General features: G+C 44.1%; 1 protein-coding gene across 2 annotated transcripts in view; it reads left to right on the forward strand.

Moving 5' to 3' along the window:
* The first annotated feature begins 3,147 nt into the window (after positions 1 to 3,147).
* The window catches only part of LOC126203986 (carbohydrate sulfotransferase 8-like), a 126,396-nt gene continuing 103,924 nt past the window's right edge, over positions 3,148 to 25,619 (forward strand). For both annotated transcript variants that reach the window (XM_049938415.1, XM_049938416.1), the window contains exon 1: positions 3,148 to 3,204. The gene's annotated coding sequence lies outside the window, so the exon portion shown is untranslated. The remainder of the gene's footprint in view (positions 3,205 to 25,619) is intronic.

The following is a 25,619-nucleotide window of genomic DNA, read 5'->3' on the forward strand; positions in this document are numbered from 1 at the left end:
GCGTACAGCGTTTAAATACTCTAAATAAACACTATGACCCGCTGGGCGCAGATATTCAAAATTATTGCCGCAGCAATTGATAGCAAGAAGCTGCGAAACAGAAGAAAGAACAAAATGGCTCTGAGCACTATGGGACTCAACTGCTGAGGTCATTAGTCCCCTAGAACTTAGAACTAGTTAAACCTAACTAACCTAAGGACATTACAAACATCCATGCCCGAGGCAGGATTCGAACCTGCGACCGTAGCGGTCTTGCGGTTCCAGACTGCAGCGCCTTTAACCGCACGGCCACTTCGGCCGGCAGAAGAAAGAACAATCTATCTTTTGTTAATAACTATTCTAGAGACTTCATTATCCTTTGTACTTTCGGTCGCCGACATGTTAAGACGTACTACATAGCATTGCTACAAGTTGTATTTTTATTTCGTGTGAAAATTATGTGAAACGACGAACAAACGTTTCGGTTACTCGGGAAAAGATATAATGTATTTACGCGCACGCAAGGACATTTAATTATAAGAAGGAACGGACTGACAGAGCAGCGATTATTGGACTGCGCCATGTACAAAAGAAATATCTGATGTAAGTCATGTATTTACTGTGTATTTGTCAATGTCTAGAAGCTTAAACCCAGTTTGTTCAAAATATATTAATATTTTACTATCCAGTAATTTTCTTCTTATTCTTTTCTTTCACTAAGCAAAAATGATGTTCAAATTTTATATGAGCTTTGTTACAGGTTCGCTCTTTATCGCGGTGTCTCGATTGTATTTGGAAGACCACTAATGTGTTCAACTTCCGATCTGTTAATCTTTTTCTTGCGAAATTCCACTAATTTGCTTTCATTTCTATTTTCATATTCGAATAGGTCCTTTAGGTATTTTCATTGAATATTCTGATTGCGTGAAGGCAATCCGGGTCAAAAGATCAATTAAGAAAACCCCTTCGTACAATCAATCCGTACGTCTCCTGAATACAATCGAAAACCGACTGATCGGTGATCAATTAATAATCTGTCACTCTTTTTAAATCGTACTAAAAAACGGCAACGCAGATTAGCCGTATGTACGCAACCCAGCGTTAGGTCGCATTTTGTCAGTAAATATTACCAGCAAACAGTGACAGCATCGCTATTATTATTTACTAATATTTCTTATACAGAATAAACAAGTTCCTAGCGCCAGAACAGATGTCGAAACGGTCTCCAGTTCTCCACCTCTCGCCACATATTCATAGGCATAAGAGGTGTCATGGCATCTACTGTGGCGAACATCCGTTGCCTCAAATCCACCAGATCGCTAACCTTTGTTCTGTAAACTATGTCCTCGATAAACCCCCATCCACTGAAATCCAGCAGAGTCCAGCAATGTCAGATCAAGTAGTCGAGGGGGCCAGGCAATGGGAACCCCACTTCGGATATATCGCTCAATAAATACCACAATAGTGGCGTGGGACGCCATCATGCTAGAAAAAGACACCAGGAGGCATCTGTGAAACTGCGTAGTTCGCCAGCATGTCATGATAAGAGTGTCCTGTCACTGTATACTCCACAACAAAAATGGACCAATCACAACACGTTTATGGAATCCAAATCACACAATAACTTTTGGTGTGTCCCTTTCCTACTCCATCACTTCTGGAGTCTCAAGGTCCCATATTCGATATTTATTTCAGTTAACTTTGCCACAGATATGAAAGGTGGCTTCATCACCGAACAGCACTGCACTAAAGTAGTCGTCGTTTTTGTCTATGTATGTGTATTTTCAACAGCAAAATCACATTGTCTGCGGTGATCCAGTCTTAATGTGTTGCAAAATCTGGATTTCGCGAACATACAACCGGAGACATTAGTGCATAGTGTCGTGGAGTGCCAAACAGGGAACTAGCTCGTCTAATGGACTTTCGTAGGCTTCTAGCGAATGCTTCACACACATGTTCCACAGTTTCTTGATTCACATGCTTTTTATAACATTTTCCAGCATTTCAAATCACTTCCCAGTTCCTGAAGAGTTCTATCCGACTGATGAACGGATTTACATATGGGGTGATCCACGTTCCATTCTCTCCACCGAAGACGTGTTACAGATTTTAACTCTGCTAACCACGACACACGCTGCACATTTCGTTGTGGCGTCCGCATCTGGACTGTCAGGAGTACGTCTACCTGCTACGCAATAAGCATCTGTGCACTCGCACCATACCACTCAGTGCTGTTCATGAAATGGTAAGGATCACATCTTCGAAAGTAACTCTATCGATCGTGTATTTACCCAACAACTCGAAATGTCGAATTTTTTCGTATAAACGTAGCTCTAGCCCTCATAATACGACCACACCATAACACCACAGCCTCCGAATTTTACTGTTGGCACTACACACGCTGTCAAATGACGTTCACCATGCATTCGGCATACCCACACCCTGCCATCGGATCGCCACATTGTGTACAATGATTCGTCACTCCACAACGATCTGGATAGATGTCTGCCTATTACACATTATGACCCTCTTAAACTGTTAGCTGTCTCTGTCACGCAACAGACGAGATCGGCCTGTACGCTTTTGTGCTGTACGTGTCCCTTCACGTTTCCACTTCACTATCACATCGGAAACAGTGGACCTAGGGATGTTTAGGAGTGTGGAAATCTCGCGTACAGACGTGGGACACAAGTGACACCCGATGAACTGACCACGTTCGAAGTCCGTGAGTTCCGCAGAGCGCCCCATTCTGTTCTCCAATGATGTTTAATTACTACTGAGGTCGCTGATATGGAGTACGTGGCAGCAGGTGGCAGCACAATGCACCTAATATGACAAACGTATCCGGATACTTTGATCACATAGTGTAGGTCGGTCAGTCGGCTGGTGTTGATGTAGCGTGTTTTTTTTCTGGAATTCGTTTACATTTTAAACGTTTCACACGTCCTTTATTTCCAGAAAGCGTCGAAGGAGCTTGGGTATTGGTATATGTAAAAATAAAAACGTTTAAACTATTATGTCCTCTCCTGGGATGTGCGCCAGCGTCGTGTCTCGTTTGACCATTAGTAGTCGTAACGAGGTGTCGTCAAGGTCAAAGAGCAGGTGCTGCCGCGCCGCGGCGGCGTCCGGTAGCTGGCCGGCTGAACCGGTGTTCAGTTGACAGTTGTGCGGCGCGTCGTGACGCGACCGCGGCGAAGCAGTTGAGTGCGTACGCCTCGAACTCCGGTAAGTCCGACTCCCTGCTGGCACCCGGGCCGGCCTCCTAACTTATTGCAAATAAAATTAAAGAAAAAACATTATTCTCATAGAAATCGTTCAATTGTATCTTAAAAGGTAATGTGGGAGATCCACACAAACACATACAGCCCGAAAGCTTTCACAAGTTACCTTTCTACTGAAAAACTGGTGATTAATACCTGTTATGCCTCTTTCGTTGCTATCTAAGATTTTGCATTCTCTAAGAGCCTGGAATTTTTTTTTTTTTTTTTTTTCAGAAGGAAGCCACTAGGAGCATCTTGGGGGTTACCAAATGTAACATATCATGTAGAGTGTACACCTTTTTCATAGTATTACAGGTACTGATCAACCTGTTTATTTTCATATACAATTGCCTTTCGTACGTGATAGAAAACAATTACACCCTGCGGCAGTCTGTTCGTTAATCACAATATGTCAAACCTACACCTCGAGTTAAAAAAACACAGGGCAATCACGAAAGCGTAGGTATGAAGCTTTTCAACACATTAATTGTGCGGGCACATGCTGCATGTCTTACTATCTTTAAAAATAAGAGCCAAAAATAGCTGAAATTAAAGCGTTTTGCACTATGACAGAATTTTACAATTGTGTAAAAGTTGACCTGATTTACTAAATAACTCATAATCCTGTTTGTTAGTACTTTCTTTCCATGAGGAGTGTATCTTTTTTTCTATGTGCAGTACCATAGTGTATGATGTATGTTTCAAAACGTGTCAATCATACTTTATAAACAAACCCTCGTGTACTTTACTCATGGCGACATCGCCTGCACACCAATGATTAAATGAATGAAAAAATAAATAGATTCGCCATTAAAACACCCACATTTGCATGCGTTCGAACCAAGTTTGGAATCATTTCTTCCACTCCAATGTTGATAGCTAAAAGCGTGGCTTTGAAAGAAGTCCATAGCTTCTTTAGGTGATAAAAACCACTGTCTCTGCATCTTTTGTTTGCGGTAGGAAACAAAAGGTAGTCGTTGTGTTATAGACTAGGGACATACGGACAACGAGATGTTAATTCGATGCTTCTTTCCCCGAAACAATTATTTGACATGCCGCGAGACGGTGAAGAGATGCCGCGTTTCCGGCTGTTTCTCCGGAATTCATCGGTGACTTGCGGCAAACAAAATGTCCTATACAATACAGCTGTAATTCTATTCTTCGATCGTGTAAAGCAATGGTTGATATGTCCAGTGTAAACAAAGAAACAAGCGATCATTCTCTTGGAAGTGTTACACGAACGAACAACTTTTGTAGGTTTCGGTTCATCTTCGAAGGCCCAAAACAAGTGATTGCTACTTAGTCTCCGGCTCGTGCGAATGTACCCGAGTTTCGTCTCGTGTAGCGATGTTCCATACGGACTTTGCATTCCCCCGAACATTGCAAGTGGTGTGAGGGGGCGTCTATCTTCCTATGATTAATATGACCGTCCTCTTCACTCATGTAGTGCCCAGCGTTCTGGTTTTTTTTCCAACAACAATCGATTTTATTTGCCCTTGGCGAAATTCATCGCTACAGAAGCACGACTGAGATGAAATTCTGCAGATCAGATTCCTGGAGACGACTGATCACGAAAAGTTGAATGAACCGATTCCAAGCATTGTCGTTCAGCCTTTACGAAAATCGTAGAAATTATTCAACGACAACATGCAGTTGTAATTTCCACTTCCCGAGAGCACTGTTTCTTTAAACGCTCACTTTAAACAAAGTACTCTCAGTCTCCGAGGCGCTAGTGTTTTAGCACTGTTGTTGTTGTTGCCTTCCGCACGAAACTGGTCTCGTGTGGCTCTGCATGCTGGTCTATGCTGTGCATAACTGCAGCCATCTGAACTTGCTTCCTGTATTCTAGCCTTCGTCTCCCTCTACATACACCCGTCGGCCCCCCTCACCCTTCCCCCTTTCTCAGACTTACGATTTCCTGATGTCTCAGGATATGTTGTATCAACCGATCTCATGTTTTAGTCGGTCTGTGTCACAAATTTCTTTTTTCCTCATTTCAGTTCAGTCCTCTCCTCATTAATTACTGGATCTACCCGTCTAACCTTCAGAATTTTTCTATAGCACCACGTTTCGAAAATTTATTTTCTGATGTGCTTGTTCACATTTCACTTGCGTAGAGGACTACGCTCCAGACACATAGCTTCGGGAAGGACTTCCTACAGTTTATATTTGCATTAGACGTTAGCTAATTAATTCACCTTTTTGAGAGAGTCTTTTCGTGCTGTAGCCAGTACGCGTTTTAAATCCTCTCTTTTCTGCCAGTATCAATTATTTTGCTGCCCATATAGCAAAACTCATCTGGCACTCTTAATTTTTCATTTCATCATTATTTCTTTCAGGATTACGCGAAGTAATTCCACTACATTTCGTTACCATTGTTTTAGCATTGTTGATGTTCATGTGTTTTCATTAAAAAAATGGTTCAAATGGCTCTGAGCACTATGGGACTTAACTGCTAAGGTCATCAGTCCCCTAGAACTTAGAACTACTTAAACCTAACTAACCTAAGGACATCACACACATCCATGCCCGAGGCAGGATTCGAACCTGCGACCGTAGCGGCCGCGCGGTTCCAGACTGGAGCGCCTTTAACCGCTTGGCCACCACGGCCGGCTGTGTTTTCATAACATCATCGGTTCCGTTCAACTGCTCTTGCAAGTTCTTTGCTCTGACAGGATTACATCGGCAAAAGTCCAAGCTTTTTTCGTGTCCCTAAATTTTAATTCCTTTAATTTGTGGGAAATGAGGTACCGGAGGCTTGGTAGCAGGACAGTGATACACCATGAGGATAAGATTTCCACACTAGTTATTGCTGAGCTCAATGTACATAACTTGTGTTGTCGTTACAAGCGTACGGAGCATACTAAACCCTCCTTTCCTGCTGGGGCAACGATGTTCCTTCTTTCCCATCAGATGTGTTACGCAGGCCGGCCGAAGTGGCCGTGCGGTTAAAGGCGCTGCAGTCTGGAACCACAAGACCGCTACGGTCGCAGGTTCGAATCCTGCCTCGGGCATGGATGTTTGTAATGTCCTTAGGTTAGTTAGGTTTAACTAGTTCTAAGTTCTAGGCGACTAATGACCTCAGCAGTTGAGTCCCATAGTGCTCAGAGCCATTTTGTGTTACGCAGCGACAAATTCCTTCCTGAAATTTTTCTTTGGTTTCCGTTACTACTTGCTCAGTGTACACATTTAATAGCAATGAGGATAGACTACATATCCGTATCATTCCCTTCTCGATCACTGTTTCCCTTACATGTCGTTAGACTCTTATAACAGCAGTCTGGGTTTCGAACAAGCTGTTTGTATGACATTTTGCTACTTGTATTTTTTTATCCCTGCTATCATCTGAATTTCAAATAGCGCATTCAGTCAACGTTGTCAAAAGCCTTCTGTAAATCTACAAATGCTACGTATGTACGTTTTCATTTCTTCAGCTTATCTTCTAAAATAAGTCGAAGGGTTAGTATAGCCTCGCGTACTCCTGCATTGTTCTGTAACCCAAACTGATCTTCTCCGATGTTGGTAACTACCAGTTTTGCCATTACGTTTTAAATAATTTGTGTCAGTAATTTGTAACCATGACCTATTTTGAGATTCGAGAACAATCATCTACTTTCTTTTTCCTTTCTATACCAATGTTCTCAATTTGATTTACACTACTGGCCATTAAAATTGCTACACCAAGAAGAAATGCAGATCATAAACGGGTATTCATCGGACGAATACAAATTATTAGAACTGACATCTGATCACATTTTCACGCAATTTGGGTGCATAGATCCTGACAAATCAGTACCCAGAACGACCACATCTGGCCGTAATAACGCCCTTGATACGCCTGGGCATTGAGTCAAACAGAGCTTGGATGGCGTGTACAGGTACATCTGCCCATGCAGCTTCAACACGATACCACAGTTCTTCAAGAGTAGTTACTGGCGTATTGTGACGAGCCAGTTGCTCGGCCACCATTGACCAGACGTTTTCAGTTGGTGAGAGATCTGGAGAATGTGCTGGCCAGGGCAGCAGTCGAACATTTTCTGTATCCAGAAAGGCTCATACAGGACCTGCAACATGCGGTCGTGCATTATCCTGCTGAAATGTAGGGTTTTGCAGGGATCGAATGAAGGGTAGAGCCACGGGTCGTAACACATCTGAAAAGTAACGTCCACTGTCCAAAGTGCCGTCAATGCTAACGAGAGGTGACCGAAACGTGTAACCAATGGCATCCCATACCATCACGCCGGGTGATACGCCAGTATGGCGATGACGAATACACGCTTCCAATGTGCGTTCACCGCGATGTCGCCAAACACGTATGCGACCATCATGATGCTGTAAACAAAACCTGGATTCATCCGAAAAAATGACGTTTTGCCATTCGTGCGCCCAGGTTCGTCGTTGAGTACACCATCGCAGGCGCTCCTGTCTGTGATGCAGCGTCAAGCGTAAACGCAGCCACGGTCTCCGAGCTGATAGTCCATGCTGCTGCAAACGTCGTCGAACTGTTCGCGCAGATGGTTGTTGTGTTGCAAACGTCCCCATCTGTTGACTCATGGATCGAGACGTGGCTGTACGATCCGTTACAGCCATGCGGATAAGATGCCTGTCATCTCGACTGCTGGTGATAGGAGGCCGTTGGGATTCAGCACGGCGTTCCGTATTACCCTCCTGAACCCACCGATTCCATATTCTGCTAACAGTCATTGAATCTCCCCCTTTCAGCTTTCTGTATTTGATTAGGATTGATATCTGAGTTCTTGATATTCATACAGTTGGCTCTCTCTCTCTAAGTGTCCTATCTTTTTCCCTGCTTCTGCAGCGTTGCATTGTCCTCTACCTAATCCTCCTTAGCCATTTTGGACTCTCTACCTATCTCATATCGCAAGCATCTGTATTCCCGTTTATTTACTTCATTTGCTGATTTCGTATTTTGGGGACTGTACGCTCTTTTGGCAGTCTGTGTGAGGCAGATTTTCTATGATTTTTGGGTAACAAGTCTCTGAATATTTAGTGATGTAACATTGTTTAGTAGCGTCGTTTTTGAAGTGTCTGTCACTAGTTTCTTGGCTATTGAGCGTTTTTCGTGTAGCATTCTTTTGAATGTTGGCTATCTTTCCCGTTGTTTCCACATCGTTGACGTCTTTTTTTCAACAAAGAAGTCCAACAATCGACAGAATGAGGGTTTTATAAGGGAACTTCTGCACTGACGAACCCCAGTTCAGAATGATATTCGACCACCAGTAGTGTGCGAGCACTTGGCAGCGAAAGGGAAAGGTGCGAGGTTAGAGTCCCGGTCCAGTACACACTTTTGTCAACGTCCACTTAAGATGTCTGCTTGCTAGAGTTGACAGTTCCTTGATGTCGCTCGTAACGCAGTGGGCTGTAGTACACTGTAGACAACGAGAATCGCAGAATCTAGTGATTTCTTTTGGCAGGAGATATGAATTGGTTATATTTGTTTCCGATACCAAGACCGCCAGGATAACTTTTACTCGTCTGGTCGTTAGGAGTCTTAGAGTTAGTTGCTGACTTTTGTATTTATTTGGTGAATACAGATATCTAGATGTAAATACAAATATCTAGATGTACTGACAGTCTGATCTATCGCGCCCGAGGCCTAGGTTTAGGTGGACTGTGAGAGTGTGCGAAGCCAACGATACTCAGCACGAAAATACGTGTGCCATAATGGATTGATGTGTAGTATATCCCGAGACAGAAGTTTGTTGTCGCAATAACCAACTTGTATGTCTTAGTTTCGAATTTGCGGAAAATTGCGACGATGTGATTAAACTATAGCGTAAAGGAAGAGAATACTAGCTAACTACACTACTGGCCATTAAATTTTCTACACCACAAAGATGAGGTGCTACAGACATGAAATTTTACCGACAACAAGAAAATGCTGTGATATGCAAATGATTAGCTTTTCAGAACATTCACACAAGGTTGGCGCCAGTGGCGACAAAAATGGCTCTGAGCACTATGGGACTCAGCTGCTGTGGTCATCAGTCCCCTAGAACTTAGAACTACTTAAACCTAACTAACCTAAGGACATCACACACATCCATGCCCGAGGCAGGATTCGAACCTGCGACCGTAGCAATCGCACGGTTCTGGACTGCGCGCCTAGAACCGCGAGACCACCGCGGCCGGCCCAGTGGCGACACCTAAAACGTGCTGACATGAGGAAAGTTTCCAACCGATTTCTTATACACAAACGGCAGTTACCCGGCGTTGCGTGGTGAAACGTTGTTGTGATGCCTCGTGTAAGGAGGAGAAATGCGCACCATCACGTTTCCGACTTTGATAAAGGTCCGCTTGTAGCCTATCGCGATTGCGGTTTATCGTATCGCGACATTGCTGCTCGCGTTGGTCGAGATCCAATGACTGTTAGCAGGATATGGAATCGATGGGTTCAGGAGGGCAATATGGAATGCCGTGCTGGATCCCAACGGCCTCGTATCACTAGCAGTCGAGATGACAGGCATCTTATCCTCATGGCTGTTACGGATCGTACAGCCACGTCTCGATCCCTGAGTCAACAGATGGGGACGTTTGCAAGACAACAACCATCTGCACGAACAGTTCGACGACGTTAGCAGCGGCATGGACAACCAGCTCGGAGACCATGGCTGCGGTTACCCTTAACGCTGCATCACAGACAGGAGCGCCTGCGATGATGTACTCAGCGACGAACATGGGTGCACGAATGGCAAAACGTCATTTTTTCGGATGAATCCAGGTTCTGTTTACAGCATCATGATGGTCGCATCCGTGTTTGGCGACATTGCGGTGAACGCACATTGGAAGCATGTATTCGTCATCGCCATACTGGCGTATCACCCGGCGTGATGGTATGGCGTGCCATTGCTTACACGTCTCGGTCATCTCTTCTTCCCATTGACGGCACTTTGAACAGCGGACGTTACATTCCAGATGTGTTACGACCCGTGGCTCTACCCTTCATTCAATCCCTGCAAAACCCTACATTTCAGCAGGATAATGCACGACCGCATGTTGCAGGTCCTGTACGGGCCTTTCTGGATGCAGAAAATGTTCGACTGCTGCCCTGGGCAGCACATTCTCCAGATCTCTCACCAATTGAAAACGTCTGGTCAATGGTGGCCGAGCAAATGGCTCGTCACAATACGCCAGTCACTACTCTTGATGAACTGTGGTATCGTGTTGAAACTGCATGGGCAGCTGTACCTCTACATGCTATTCAAGCTCTATTTGACTCAATGCCCAGGCATATCAAGGCCGTTATTGCGGCCAAAGGTGGTTGTTCTGGGTACTGATTTGTCAGGATCTATGCACCCAAATTGCGTGAAAATGTAATAAAAAAAAATGGTTCAAATGGCTCTGACCACTATGGGACTCAACTGCTGAGGTCATTAGTCCCCTAGAACTTAGAACTAGTTAAACCTAACTAACCTAAGGACATCACAAACATCCATGCCCGAGGCAGGATTCGAACCTGCGACCGTAGCGGTCTTGCGGTTCCAGACTGCAGCGCCTTTAACCGCACGGCCACTTCGGCCGGCCAAAATGTAATCACAAGTCAGTTCTAGTATAATATATTTGTCCAATGAATAGCCGTTTATCATTTGCATTTCTTCTTGGTGTAGCAATTTTAATGGCCAGTAGTGTATATTTACGAACCGAGAAAATTACGTATGATTGGCTACTTCCGACTCAGGATTCGTCCTATACAGTTCTCGTAGTTCATCACTCAAGTTGTTACCAATCTTGGGAAGCAACACCACAGCCTCCGACCTCTACCGCGGTGTTAATCTGCCAAGGTGTTTCATTGCAGCATGCTTCAGCTACATCTGTCTGGCATCACACGCTCCTACCTTTAATGGCTCTGCATTGAGTTTTGGCAGTGCTGCCTGGCAGCAGTGGCTCATGGTCAGTCGCGTAGTCGAACAATGGGGCATCGCCAGGCAGCTACGAAACGTTGTCTGCCAGGTCATTATTTTACACAGGGCGCCCCAGGAGGGCAGGTCAATATTCGGGGTCCCATTGTAACGTTTTCCTTCAGCGTAACAGTTGGCGCTAGTTTCAATGTTACGAAAAAAGTGGTTCAAATTCAAATGGCTCTGAGCACTATGGGACTTAACTTCACCTAGAACTTAAACCTAACTAACCTAAGGACATCACACACATCCATGCCCGAGGCAGGATTCGAACCTGCGACCGTAGCGGTCGCGCGGCTCCAGACTGTAGCGCCTAGAACCGCTCGGCCACACCGGCCGACTTTAATGTTACGGAAATTCTGTTTGATACAACGATCTGTCCCTCATCAGAGCGTATCTCTTACAGAGCGTATCTCTTGCAGAGAATCTCTAATAACCTGACCACCTTTTGTAGAATCTTAGAACATGTTCTGAGCTCGAACGTAGCAAAGTATCTAGAACGGAAGGACATCCTCCACGCCAACCAGCATGGATTTCGAAAACACTGACCACGTGAAACAAACGCGCACTTCTATCACGTGACATTCTGAAAGCCGTGGATCGAGGTGGTCAAGAAGATTCAGTATTTCTTGTCTTCCGGAAAGCTTATTAATGAAGGTACGGTCCTGCGAAGTATCACACGAGATCTGTGACTTGGCTGAGGGTCTCTTGGTAGGGAGGACGCAGCATATTGACTTGGATGGAGAGTACAGAACCTATATATGACTCAGATGTGCGCTAGGCAAGCATTCTGATACCCTTGTTTTTCGTGTTGTAACCTCAGACTTGTTGCAGGTGATGCAGTGTAATAAAGTATAATGAGGTACTGTCTGACAGAAGGTGCACAATTATTTAGTCAGATTTTGATAAGATTTCAAAATGGTACAAATATGACAATTTGGTTTAAATGTTCAGAAATGTAAATTTGTGGCCTCCAAGAAAACGAAATATACGTACTGTCATGCGATTACAACATCAGTGACTGACAATTAGGATCAGTCAACTTATACAAATAACTAAGCGGGCTATCGCTTCAAAATAGAAGCCACCTACTGGACAAAGCCTCAAGAAGAAGGATTAATAGATGAATCCGAGAATGTACTACAGTGTCCTAGGTACTGCCATCACAGGGATCTCAAAGACGAAATGAGACTAATTACAGCGTTTAAGCATCACTTTTCCTCCATATGAATGGAAGTGCATAGTGACAAGTGCCCTCTCGTATGCTGTGTGTGTTTGGATGCAGTTAAAGCATTACAACACATAACCTACTGGCAGGTGTAATTATTACACATACATAATGTAATATTTAGGGGTAATAAATGCCAACGACACTAGAAGTAAACAAATGAACAATATGAAGAACCGTTATTAAGTTATTAAAAGAAAATACGTACTTTACATCTTTATCTTTACATCTTGTGACAGCCAGAGTGAGAGCACCAGCAGCAGCGAGTACTGTTTGTATAAAGCGTTTATTTTGCATTTTGTTTACGACCTTCCACTAAGGAAGGGATTCTATTAGTGTTTATCTGCTCTGCATAGTAACTAACAGTTCTTGATAAAACTTTACGTAGTTTTCGTGTTAGATTTCTTAGTGTTTTCTTGATCGTTTAGAACAGAAAGCGCCCTAAAACCGTCTTTTGTTTGTTTCGCGGCCGTTAGCCACTAGTCACTTGAATCAGCAGTTGTCTTGTGACAGCCAGAGCGAGAGCACCAGCAGCAGCGAGTACTGTTTGTATAAAGCGTTTATTTTGCATTTTGTTTACGACCTTCCACTAAGGAAGGGATTCTATTTGTGTTTATCTGCTCTGCATAGAAACTAACAGTTCTTGATCGTTAGGAGAGAAATTTATTTTGTACTTATTTGCTGCGCTTAGCTTTTAAATAGTTTCTCTGGGAAAACCTAGCGTAGTTTTCGCGTCTCGTATTTCAGTGAGTGTTTCTTGATTATCAGAGTAGCTCATCAGAAGATTATCTTGGGAATTTGTCACCGTATAGAGTAGGGTAAACATAGTCATGTGTAGGGACTGTGGTTGTTGTGAGCGGACGCAAGGAGAATTGGCCACTCTTCGGGGGCAGGTGGAGGCTTTGTCTGTTAGGCTCATCGAGCTCGAGGCGCAGGCGTCGGCTCGTAGTGGCGTTGGGGCAACTGTGGTGAGACCTATGCCTACTTCGGTGGCCTTGGAATCACATGGAACCCCTGATGTCGCTGCGTCTTCCGGCAGTGAGCATCTTACCGGTCAGCCATCACTCCAGGGTGAATGGCGGACAGTGGTGGGCTCGCGCGTGCCTGGCCGAAAGGCGAAGGTTGGATCTGGCCGCGTGGCAGCTGCCTTACCCCTTTCCAACAGGTACGGGGTGCTTCCTAGTGGTGATGACATCGTTTCCGAGCCACCACAGGATGCCTCGCCTGTTGGGCCAGTGGCCGATTCTCCGGCAAGGTCCCGACAGTCACAGAGGGCGGGCCTATTAGTTATAGGGAGCTCCAACGTTAGGCGGGTTATGGAGCCCCTCAGGAAAATAGCGGGTAGGTCGGGGAAGAATGCCAGTGTGCACTCGGTGTGCTTGCCGGGGGGTCTCGTCCGTAATGTGGAGGAGGCCCTTCCGGCAGCTATTGAACGCACTGGGTGTGACCGGCTGCAGATAGTAGCACATGTCGGAACGAATGACGCCTGCCGCTTGGGTTCTGAGGCCGTCCTTGGTTCCTTCCGGCGGCTGGCCGATTTGGTGAAGACAACCAGCATCGCACGCGGAGTGCAAGCTGAGCTTAATATCTGCAGCATAGTGCCCAGAGTCGATCGCGGTCCTCTGGTTTGGAGCCGTGTGGAGGGTCTAAACCAGAGGCTCAGACGACTCTGCGACTATAATGGTTGCAAATTCATCGACCTCCGTTATTGGGTGGAGAACTGTAGGGCCCCCCTAGACAGGTCAGGCGTGCACTACACACCGGAAGCAGCTACTAGGGTAGCAGAGTACGTGTGGCGTGCACACGGGGGTTTTTTAGATTAGAGGGACCCCCCCTTGGGCGAAACGATAAAATACCTGACGGCTTACCAGAGAGAACATCAGCCTCGTTGATAAAGAACGTCCGTCCTCAGAGACCAAAAACAGGAAAAGTTAACGTAATATTGGTAAACTGCAGGAGTATCCAGGGCAAGGTTCCTGAATTAGTATCGCTTATTGAAGGAAATAGTGCGCATATAGTATTAGGAACGGAAAGTTGGTTAAAACCGGAAGTGAACAGTAACGAAATCCTAGACACAGAATGGAATATATACCGCAAGGATAGGATAAACGCCAATGGTGGAGGAGTATTTATAGCAGTAAAGAATTCAATAATATCCAGTGAAGTTATTAGCGAATGCGAATGTGAAATAATCTGGGTTAAGTTAAGTATCAAAGGTGGGTCAGATATGATAGTCGGATGCTTCTATAGGCCACCTGCATCAGCAACCGTAGTAGTTGAGCGCCTCAGAGAGAACCTGCAGAACGTCGTGAAGAAGTTTCGTGATCATACTATTGTAATAGGGGGAGACTTCAATCTACCAGGTATAGAATGGGATAGTCACACAATCAGAACTGGAGCCAGGGACAGAGACTCTTGTGACATTATCCTGACTGCCTTGTCCGAGAATTACTTCGAGCAGATAGTTAGAGAACCAACTCGTGAAGCTAACGTTTTAGACCTCATAGCAACAAATAGACCGGAACTTTTCGACTCCGTGAATGTAGAAGAGGGTATCAGTGATCATAAGTCAGTGGTTGCATCAATGACTACAAGTGTAATAAGAAATGCCAAGAAAGGAAGGAAAATATATTTGCTTAACAAGAGTGATAGGGCACAAATCGCAGAATATCTGAGTGACCACCATCAAACGTTCATTTCTGAGGAAGAGGATGTGGAACAAAAATGGAAAAAATTCAGAAACATCGTCCAGTACGCCTTAGATAAGTTCGTACCGACTAAGGTCCTAAGCGAGGGGAAAGATCCACCGTGGTATAACAATCATGTACGAAAGGTACTACGGAAACAAAGAAAGCTTCATCATAGGTTTAAGATTAGTCGAATCATAGCTGATAAGGAAAAGCTGAACGAAGCGAAAAAGAGCGTAAAGAGAGCAATGAGAGAAGCATTCAACGAATTCGAACATAAAACATTGGCAAACAATCTAAACAAGAACCCTAAAAAGTTTTGGTCATATGTAAAATCAGTAAGCGGATCTAAATCCCCTATTCAGTCACTCGTTGACCACGATGGCACCGAAACAGAGGACGACCGAAGAAAGGCAGAAATACTGAATTCAGTGTTCCGAAACTGTTTCACTGCGGAAAATCGTAACACGGTCCCTGACTTCAGCCGTCGCACGGACGCCAAAATGGAAAATATTGAAATAAACGATATCGGAATTGAAAAACAACTGCTATCACTTAGTAGCGGAAAAGCATCCGGACCAGACGAGATACCCGTAAGATTCTACAGTGATTATGCTAAAGAACTTGCCCCCTTTCTATCAGCAATTTATCGTAGATCTCTGGAAGAACGTAAAGTACCTAGCGACTGGAAGAAAGCGCAGGTCGTTCCCATTTTCAAGAAGGGGCATAAATCAGATGCGAATAATTATAGGCCTATTTCGCTTACGTCAATCTGTTGTAGAATAATGGAACATGTTTTATGTTCCCGTATTATGACGTTCTTAGATAATACAAATCTCCTTCATCATAACCAACATGGATTCCGCAAACAGAGATCATGTGAAACTCAGCTCGCCCTATTTGTCCAAGAAATTCACAGTGCCGTAGACACTGGCGAACAGATTGATGCCGTATTCCTGGACTTCAGGAAGGCATTTGATACGGTTCCGCACTTACGTTTAGTGAAAAAAATACGAGCTTACGGAATATCGGACCAGGTTTGTGATTGGATTCAGGATTTCCTAGAAGAAAGAACACAACATGTCATTCTTAACGGTTCAAAATCTGCAGATGTAGAGGTAATTTCGGGAGTACCGCAAGGAAGCGTGATAGGACCTTTATTGTTTACAATATACATAAATGACTTAGTTGACAACATCGGTAGCTCCGTGAGGCTATTTGCAGATGACACGGTTGTCTACAAGAAAGTAGCAACATCAGAAGACTCGTACGTACTCCAGGAAGACCTGCAGAGGATTAATGAATGGTGCGACAGCTGGCAGCTTTCCCTAAACGTAGATAAATGTAATATAATGCGCATACATAGGGGCAGAAATCCATTCCAGTACGATTATGCCATAGGTGGTAAATCATTGGAAGCGGTAACGACCGTAAAATACTTAGGAGTTACTATCCGGAGCGATCTGAAGTGGAATGATCACATAAAACAAATAGTGGGAAAAGCAGGCGCCAGGTTGAGATTCATAGGAAGAATTCTAAGAAAATGTGACTCATCGACGAAAGAAGTAGCTTACAAAACGCTTGTTCGTCCAATTCTTGAGTATTGCTCATCAGTATGGGACCCTTACCAGGTTGGATTAATAAAAGAGATAGACATGATCCAGCGAAAAGCAGCGCGATTCGTCATGGGGACATTTAGTCAGCGCGAGAGCGTTACGGAGATGCTGAACAAGCTCCAGTGGCGGACACTCCAAGAAAGGCGTTACGCAATACGGAGAGGTTTATTATCGAAATTACGAGAGAGCACATTCCGGGAAGAGATGGGCAACATATTACTACCGCCCACATATATCTCGCGTAATGATCACAACGAAAAGATCCGAGAAATTAGAGCAAATACGGAGACTTACAAGCAGTCGTTCTTCCCACGCACAATTCGTGAATGGAACAGAGAAGGGGGGATCAGATAGTGGTACAATAAGTACCCTCCGCCACACACCGTAAGGTGGCTCGCGGAGTATAGATGTAGATGTAGATGTAGAACATGTCAAGCACCGGTCACCGGAAAGGGGAGGAGAAGAGAAAGAGAGAGAGAGAAAGGGGGGAGGGAGGGAGAGAGAGAGAGAGAGAGAGAGAGAGAGAGAGAGAGAGAGAGAGAGAGAGAGAAACATCTACGATCTTACGATTTCCAGCACTCGCCAGATTATCAAAATGAATACATTGAAAATCGAAGTAGTTTGGATTTATTGACGCTTTATAAATCCGGTGCCATCTGAATGGCTCTCATTAATTTATCCCTAGCAGTTTGTTTTCACGTCCACAAACTCGTTTGTAACTCTGGCTATATATTTACAAGTGTTTGTCAGCAAGTCTGTAACTCGAATGCCAATCAATGAATGGGGGGGAGATACGGTTTACTCAATAGAATCGAGTAAAACTCATTAACCTAGATGTTGGTACTCCCTCGGTGGTATAGTATATCTGCTGCTGTATTACTTCCTCCCTTCACGTCGATATAAATTTTTGCTTACCTGCAGAGATCTGTCAGCATCGGATATGAGAACCTACAGCAGCTATTCCAGCCGGGAAGTGCTTGAAGAACTTCTTAGAGAGAGCGGATAAGGTTACAGACAAGTAACAGATAGGCAGAAATTCAACATGTTACGGTACATTAACTCAATAAAACAAAATAAATCCGAGGTATCTTTTAAAGTGTGCGTCCTCGACGGCGAATGCTCATCAGAGGCAAGTGTATCGTCAGGAGTGTCCCAAGGTAGCATGGTATGGGCGCTCTTATTGTCCGTATCCACAAATGAGCTGACAGACAACGTGAGCAAGTGTCTGTGGCTGTCCGCTGATGACACTGTAGTGTACGAGACGATGTCTTCGTTGAGTGACTTCGGGAGGATATGAGATGACTTAGAGAAAATTTCTAGATGGTGTGATGAATAGCAGCTTGTTCTAATGTACAAAAAAGCAAGTTAATGCAGATGAGTAGGAAAAGCAATCGTGTAATTTTCGAATACAGCACGTCGATTAGATATCTAGGCGTAACGTTGCAAAGCGATATGAAATGCAACGAGCATATAAGCATGGTAGTAGGAAAGGCGAATGGTAGGCTCCGGTTTATCGGGCGGATTTTAGGAAGGTGTAGCTCATCTGCAAAGGAGACCGCATTTAGAACATTGGTGAAAGCCATTCCTGAATACTTCTCGAATGTTTGGGGCCCCCACCAGATCGAAATAAAGGAAGCCATCGAAGCAATTCGCAGGTGTGCTGCTAGATTTGTTGCCGGTAGATTCGATGAACATATATTACGGAGACGCTTTGTGAATTCAAACGGGAATCCTTGGTGAGCAGACGATGTTCTTTTCGCGAAACACTATTGAGAAAACAGACAATCGGCATTTCAGGCTGACTGGAGAGCGATCATACTGCCGCCAACACACACTTCGCTTAAAGACCACGAAGATACGAGTAATTAGAGCTCTTATGGAGGCATATACATAGTCGTTTTCCCCTATCTGTGTTTTCGAGTGGGACAGGAAAGGAAATGACTAGTCGTGGTGCAATGTACGCATCGCCATGCACCATACGATGACTTGCAGAGTATATAGATACATGTAGATGACCACCAGTCCACAACTGCGTATCATCAATAATCATAGCCTGTTCCTACGGAAAAAAGAATTTGTGTAAATAAGAATTAATATAATTACTTCTGTGTGACTAAAATTTAATATTTTCGTATGTAAACACTCTGACATTTTTGTATCTTCTGTACAAATAATTTCTGTAAGTCACACATCATGTTTTCGTGTTTGCGACATTCCGTTATCACCTGAAGATGGCATAAAAAGCCCATAGCCAGTTCGTGACCAAATAAATACAATTTTTCTGAACATAAGGAAGTTTTCTTTTTAATATTAAGAATATTAGTGATAATTAAGTACTTTTCTCTGCCATTCTATGTGTGTTGTGGGAGCAGCTTACGATACACTGTGTCATGTCCAGCATTCTGTAATAGGCAACGGATCGAAATGTATTAAAGTCGGTTTAGCAGCTGACACAGACCTTGAAGTCGTGGCAGAAAAGAAAACCAAATGTATGGCGTTGTACACAGCTATTGTCATCTCTGCTTAGCTGTGTTACAGCGAAAAAATGTTGAATGAAACTGCTTGCAAAGCTATAAAACAAGAAAGCTCTATTGCGAAAGCATGTGGGATATGGTCTTGTTCCAGTACAGGGAATGAAACTTTACACAGGTCTGTGGGAGCGACTTTGATCACTGGCCACCTGCTCCAACGAATCAACGCGTGTATGTTTAATTAAATCACAACATATGATCGATGCCGACACACACATTGTACTTGTTTTCGATATACCGGAAGAGACACGGTAAAAGCTCAGAGTTCTCTACCAAGTGACGTTAATGAAGTGCTATTACAGTGCATGGTATGGAGCTTAAAAGTTTGGTTGCATATTTCGATGCTTTTCTTTTTGCTGGAGTGGGGGGGGGGGAGAAAGGGGAGGGGAGAGAGACGTTTGGGTGCTGGGTGACAGACATAATGCATCCTGAGATGCAGATATCCTTTGGGTGGCAGTGCTTGTACGTAGTTTGGAAACACACCACAAAATCCACATTCTTCTTCCAGTTCCCGTATGATGTGAAGCCTTCTTATTTTTCCCACTAAGAAACACCACCATAACTGCTCATAATGTCTTTTCTATTGCCTCATGTTGTAGGAGAAAGCTTCGTTTGGTGCTAGCCTTACACATTGTACAATGTTGGTGGAGCTACAACATGTTCCCATTTCTACCAAGCGGTAAAAATATGCTCCTTTCACATTGGCTTTGCTCATCCCGTTTCTCCACAGGATGCAGAAGATGGTAGCGCTCTCCGACTTGTGTCTAGTTCCGACTTAAAGTGGGATGATCATATGGACGAAGTTGCAAGGAGGGAGGGAAAGACTGAGGAACAGTTACAAGATGCAGGGGGACTGTCTAAAGCCACGCTGAATTTTGCTGTAGCAGATAGGTTTGTGAAAGGTGACTCGTTTCGAGATATGAGAGCGACATGAATATGATTCACCAGTGGCTGTAATCATTAAAAGACACCTCCGTAGGATCCAATGCAAGTGTGTGGTTGAATGGAGAGACTTGATTCCAAATCGCAGACAGCATTTCTACCAGAGAGTGTAGCACATAGATCTTAAACTCGAGTGTGTTGGTCGTAGGATTTTTTACATTTCTTACGACTTCAATCTAAAGCTGCATTTTTAGGTGTTTCCTCACATAGCACACCATGTACTGTATGTAATCATTCACACCCAACATCCCCCCTCGCCTATAACCCTGTGGATATATCGCAGATCCTCTGTTATACTGTCTGCATGAGATCGAGATAAAATGCGTTACAAATGCTATTTGTTAGCGGCACGTGTGAGTTGTAAATATCTGCTTAGTAGCACTTTGTAAATTCGGTCAGAAGGGTGAATTATTACGAGCTTGCACCGCTGGCAATGTGGTACAACTTTCGGTACGTCAGTACACACACCAGTGATCACCGTCTATTTTAATGTTGCAGTATTTGTGTGGAGGACCATTTCGTTCAGAAGCAACACTATTCCTCGATTTATAAGGCATGTATAATTTCCAGAATTTTCGAATCAAGAACATCTGCCAACATGAGTAACGTAAAAGAAGATGCTTACCTACTCCGAGGATATCTACTAAAGTTGCTTCACTACACCGTCACTTAAGAAAACAAGTCTTCCGGACCAGACTGTATACCAGTTAGGTTTCTTTCAGGGTATGCTGATACAATAGCTGGATACTTAATAATCATATATAACCGTTCGCTCGACGAAAGATCCATACCCAAAGACTGGAAAATTGCACAGGTCACCCCAATATTAAAGAAAGGTGGTAGGAGTAACCCACTAAATGACAGGTCCATATCGTTAAGGTCGCCATGCAGCAGAATTTTCGAACATATATTGTGTTCCAACATTATGAATTACCCCGAAGGAAACGCTCTATTGACACAGTCAACATGGATTTAGAAAACATTGTTCTTGTGAAACCAACTAGCTCTTTACTCACACGAAGTATTGAGTGCTATTGATAAGGGGTTTCAAATTGATTCCGTATTTCTAGATTTACAGAAGGCTTTTGACACTATACCACACAAGTGGCTTGTAGTGAAATTGCGTGCTTATGGAATATCGTCTCAGTTAAGCGACTGGATTTGTGATTTCCTGTGGCCGAGCGGGTCTAGGCTCTACAGTCTGGAGCCGTGCGACCGCTACGGTCGCAGGTTCGAATCCTGCCTCGGGCATGGATGTGTGTGATGTCCTTAGGTTAGTTAGGTTTAAGTAGTTCTAAGTTCTAGGGGATTGATGACCTCAGAAGTTAAGTCCCATAGTGCTCAGAGCCATTTGAACCATTTTTTGGTGATTTCCTGTCAGAGACGCCACAGTTCGTAGTAACTGACGGGAAGTCAGAAGTGATTCCTGGCGTTCCCGAAGATAGAGTTATACGCCCTTTGCAGTTTCTCATCTGTATAAACGATTTACGAGACAAACTGGGCAGCCGTCTTAGGTTGTTTGCAGATGACGCTGTCGTTTATCGACAAGTAAAGTCACAAATTGCGAAACGATTTAGAAAAGATATCTGTATGGTGCGAAAATTGGCAATTGATCCTAAGTAACGAAAATTGTGAAGTCATGCACATGAGTCTAAAAGGAATCCGTTAAACTTCGGTTACACGATAAATCAGTCAAATCAAAGGCCGTAAATACCTAGAAATTACAATTACGAACAACTTAAATTGGAAGGAACACTTAGAAAATGTTCAGGGGAAGGCTAACCAAAAACTGCGTTTTATTGTCAGGACACTTGGAAAATGTAACAGACCTACTGAGGAGACTGCCTGCACTACACTCGCTCGTCCTCTTTTAGAATACTGCTGCGCGGTGTGGGATCCTTACCAGATAGGATTGATGGAGTGCACCGAAAAAGTTCAAAGAAAGGCAGCACGTTTTGTATTATCGCGGGCCGGCCGAAGTGGCCGCGCGGTTCTGGCGCTGCAGTCTGGAACCGCGAGACCGCTACGGTCGCAGGTTCGAATCCTGCCTCGGGCATGGATGTGTGTGATGTCCTTAGGTTAGTTAGGTTTAACTAGTTCTAAGTTCTAGGGGACTAATGACCTCAGCAGTTGAGTCCCATAGTGCTCAGAACCATTTGAACCATTTTTTTATTATCGCGGAATAGGGGGGAGAGTGTCACTGAAATTATACAGGATTTGGGGTGGACATCATTAAAACGAAGGCATTTTTCGTTGTGGCGGAATCTTCTCACGAAATTTCAATCACCAACTTTCTCCTCCGAATGCGAAAATACTTTGTTGACGCCGACCTACATAGTAAGAAATGATCATCACAATAAAGTAAGAAAAATCAGAGCTCACACCGAGAAATATAGGTGTTCGTTTTTTTCCGTGTGCTGTATGAGACTGGAATAATAGAGAATTACTGAAAAGGAGGTTCCATGAACCCTCTGCCAGGCACTTAAATGTGATTAGCAGAGTATCCTTGTAGATGTAGATGTTGATGCAGATGTAGACGTAGACGAATACGCGACGACGCCTGATTTCAAATTGGACTACCGTCGATTACTCATAACAGACCACTCTAACAAGCTACAAGTCCTCTGTTTACCTTTCTTCTCGTTTTCCACAGTGAAATACGCCTAGCAGTCACCCGTATGCTACGAATGGATCTTTTATCAGCCTACAGCCACATCACCTTTCGTCTGAACGTATACTTCGTCGTGAATTCGTATAGATATTCATTGTTGCCGATGTGCTATACTTGAGTGTTGAAGCAGATTTGTTATAGTTTGACAGCCTCTTCCCAGATCTTCGGCTGATTCACTTTAAAACACAATTGTACGGTCATGGACACCTGTACCATGCCAACCGAGCTGTTGCTCTCTTGAAATCAGTAGTCCATTGCCTTCTTCAGCACCGACAAAACACTCAACGGTAAACGGCATTGTGGTGTGCACAGCTTCATCTGCGTCCACACAATCTCGAGACGGCAAAGCCAGAGTTTTCTTTCGTGGTAGCACAAGGATTGTGTCGCCCTTCAGAAAGCAGTTGGGCCTCGCTACTATGTAGTCAAAAGTATCCGGACATCCCCCAAATATTAGGTGCATTTTGCTGCCAAGTACTCCATATCAGCGACCTCAGTAGTCATGAGACATCGTGGTAGGACAGAATGGGGTGCTCCACAGAGCTCACGGACTTCGAACATGGTCAGCGTATTGGGTGTGACTTGTGTCATCCGCCTGTACGCGAGATTTCCACACTCTTAAATATCCCTGGGACCATTGTTTCCGAAGTGATAGTGAAGTGGAATAGGAAAGAGTCACTTACAGCACACAAGCGTACAGGCCGACCTCGTCTGTTGACTGGCAGAGACCGCCGACAGTTGAAGAGAGTCGTAATGTGTAATAGGCAGACATCTATCCAGACCATCACATATGAATTCCAAACTGCATCAGGATCCACTGCAAGTGCTATGACAGTTAGGTGGGAGATGAGAAAACGTGGATTTCATGGTCATAAGCCACACATCACGCCGGTAAATGCCAAACGACGCCTCGCTTGGTGTAAGGAGCGTAAACACTGGACGATCGAACAGTGGAAAAACGTTGTGTGGAGTGACGGATCACGGTGGACAATTGGCCGATCCGATGGCAGGGTGTGGGTATGGTAAATGCCTTGTTAAAGTCATCTGCCAGCGTGTGTAGTGCCAACAGTAAAATTCTGAGGCGGTGGTGTTACGGTGTGGTCGTGTTTTTAATGGAGGGGCTTGCACCCCTTGTTGCTTTGCGTGGCACTATCACATCACAGGCCTACATTGGTGATTTAAACACCTTCTTGCTTCTCACTGTTGACGAGCAATTCTGGGATGGCGATTGCATTTTTCGACACGATCGAGCACCTGTTCATAATGCACGGCCTGTAGCGCAGTGGTTACACGAAAATAACATCCCTGTAATGGACTGCCCTGCACCGAGTCCTGACCTGAATCCTGTAGAGCACCTTAGTGATGTTTTGAAACGCCGCTTCGTCCCAGGCCTCACCGACTGACATTGATACCTCTCCTCAGTGCAGCACTCCATGAAGAATGGGCTGCCATTCCCCAAGAAACCTTCCAACACCCGATTGAACGTATGCCCGCGAGAGTGGAAGACGTCATCTAGGCTAAGGGTGAACCAACACCATACGGAAATCCACCATTACCGATGCAAGGCGCCACGAGCTTGTAAGTCATTTTCAGCCGGGTGTCCGGATACTTTTGATCACATAGTGTATATTACTAGTTAACCTGGTGTCTGCTCTCACTTGCAGATAACCTGTCTAATGGCTTCCATGGGCAATAAAAGTTTATTTTCAATATTTCGCAATATTTCGTACAATTATTGACCGAACTTCAAACTTTAAAATTCTGGCATAATCTACTCGACAAGCGCTAATCAAAGACAGACAGATGTCAGAAATTCCTACCAATCACCATTTACACATTATAGTAATAGATAATCTTCTGCTGTCTAGGAGGAGTTACAAAGCTTTACTGTGCTGTGTGTCAGGCATTTTATATGAACGGGTAAGTGTTCAAAACTCTTGGTCGCAGCATTGTGAACCCCTGTTTGTGGTACAGACAACCATTTTAATGGGGCGTAGTGAATGTCATTTTTTCTTCTGCTATTGCAATTACGTAAACCATTGTTCCTATTTAAGTGCAGTGGATTATTTACAACGAAGTTAATGAGGGAATAACCATACTGTGAAATGGGTAGATTGCTATAACACAAGACAGGGACAAATTTTCAGCCAAAGCAACCTTCGGAAAAGAAAGCGTAGCACACATACACATTCATACTATCATACACACAAAACTCATGCACACATGACCGCTGCGTCCGGCTGTTCTAGCCAAAATCTTTTTTAAAGACGGAGTAAATGTGAACAATGAATAATAATTGTCGACGAGAGGAATTTAGGGCCTCAGATGATCCCCCAACAATCAATGCGGTTACGAGGCTGTGTGTTGTGTGGGGACGAGACCGTTGATACAGTGTGGCTCGGATGTCGGAGCGTTTGTGACTTGGGAGGCAGTGAAAAACACAGGAAAGAAGAGAGAGAACGGACACTGAGTAAAGTAAGGCAAATCTAAAGCCAAATGACAGAAATAAAACTGCCACAATAAAAGTAAAGAGTGCAACAATGATTCGTGCTTACAAAAGAAAATATTGCGCGAATTGCTCCACTACCCCAATGAAATGTGATTCCTTTAAACTTTAGATTACGGTCGGATAGGTTCGTACACCCGTGAACAACGCAAGCTGGCATTTTTGACGAAACAACTACGTTGAGTTAGGTGCGATCGTGAAAGCGAAAGCGATTAGTAGTTATTTATTTTGGTTTGTGCAGTGATTTTTACAAACGCGAGCGTAGCGTAGCGCAATAAATTGC

This window comes from Schistocerca nitens, chromosome 9 (assembly GCF_023898315.1).
Source record: "Schistocerca nitens isolate TAMUIC-IGC-003100 chromosome 9, iqSchNite1.1, whole genome shotgun sequence".
Taxonomy (NCBI): Eukaryota; Metazoa; Arthropoda; class Insecta; order Orthoptera; family Acrididae; genus Schistocerca; species Schistocerca nitens.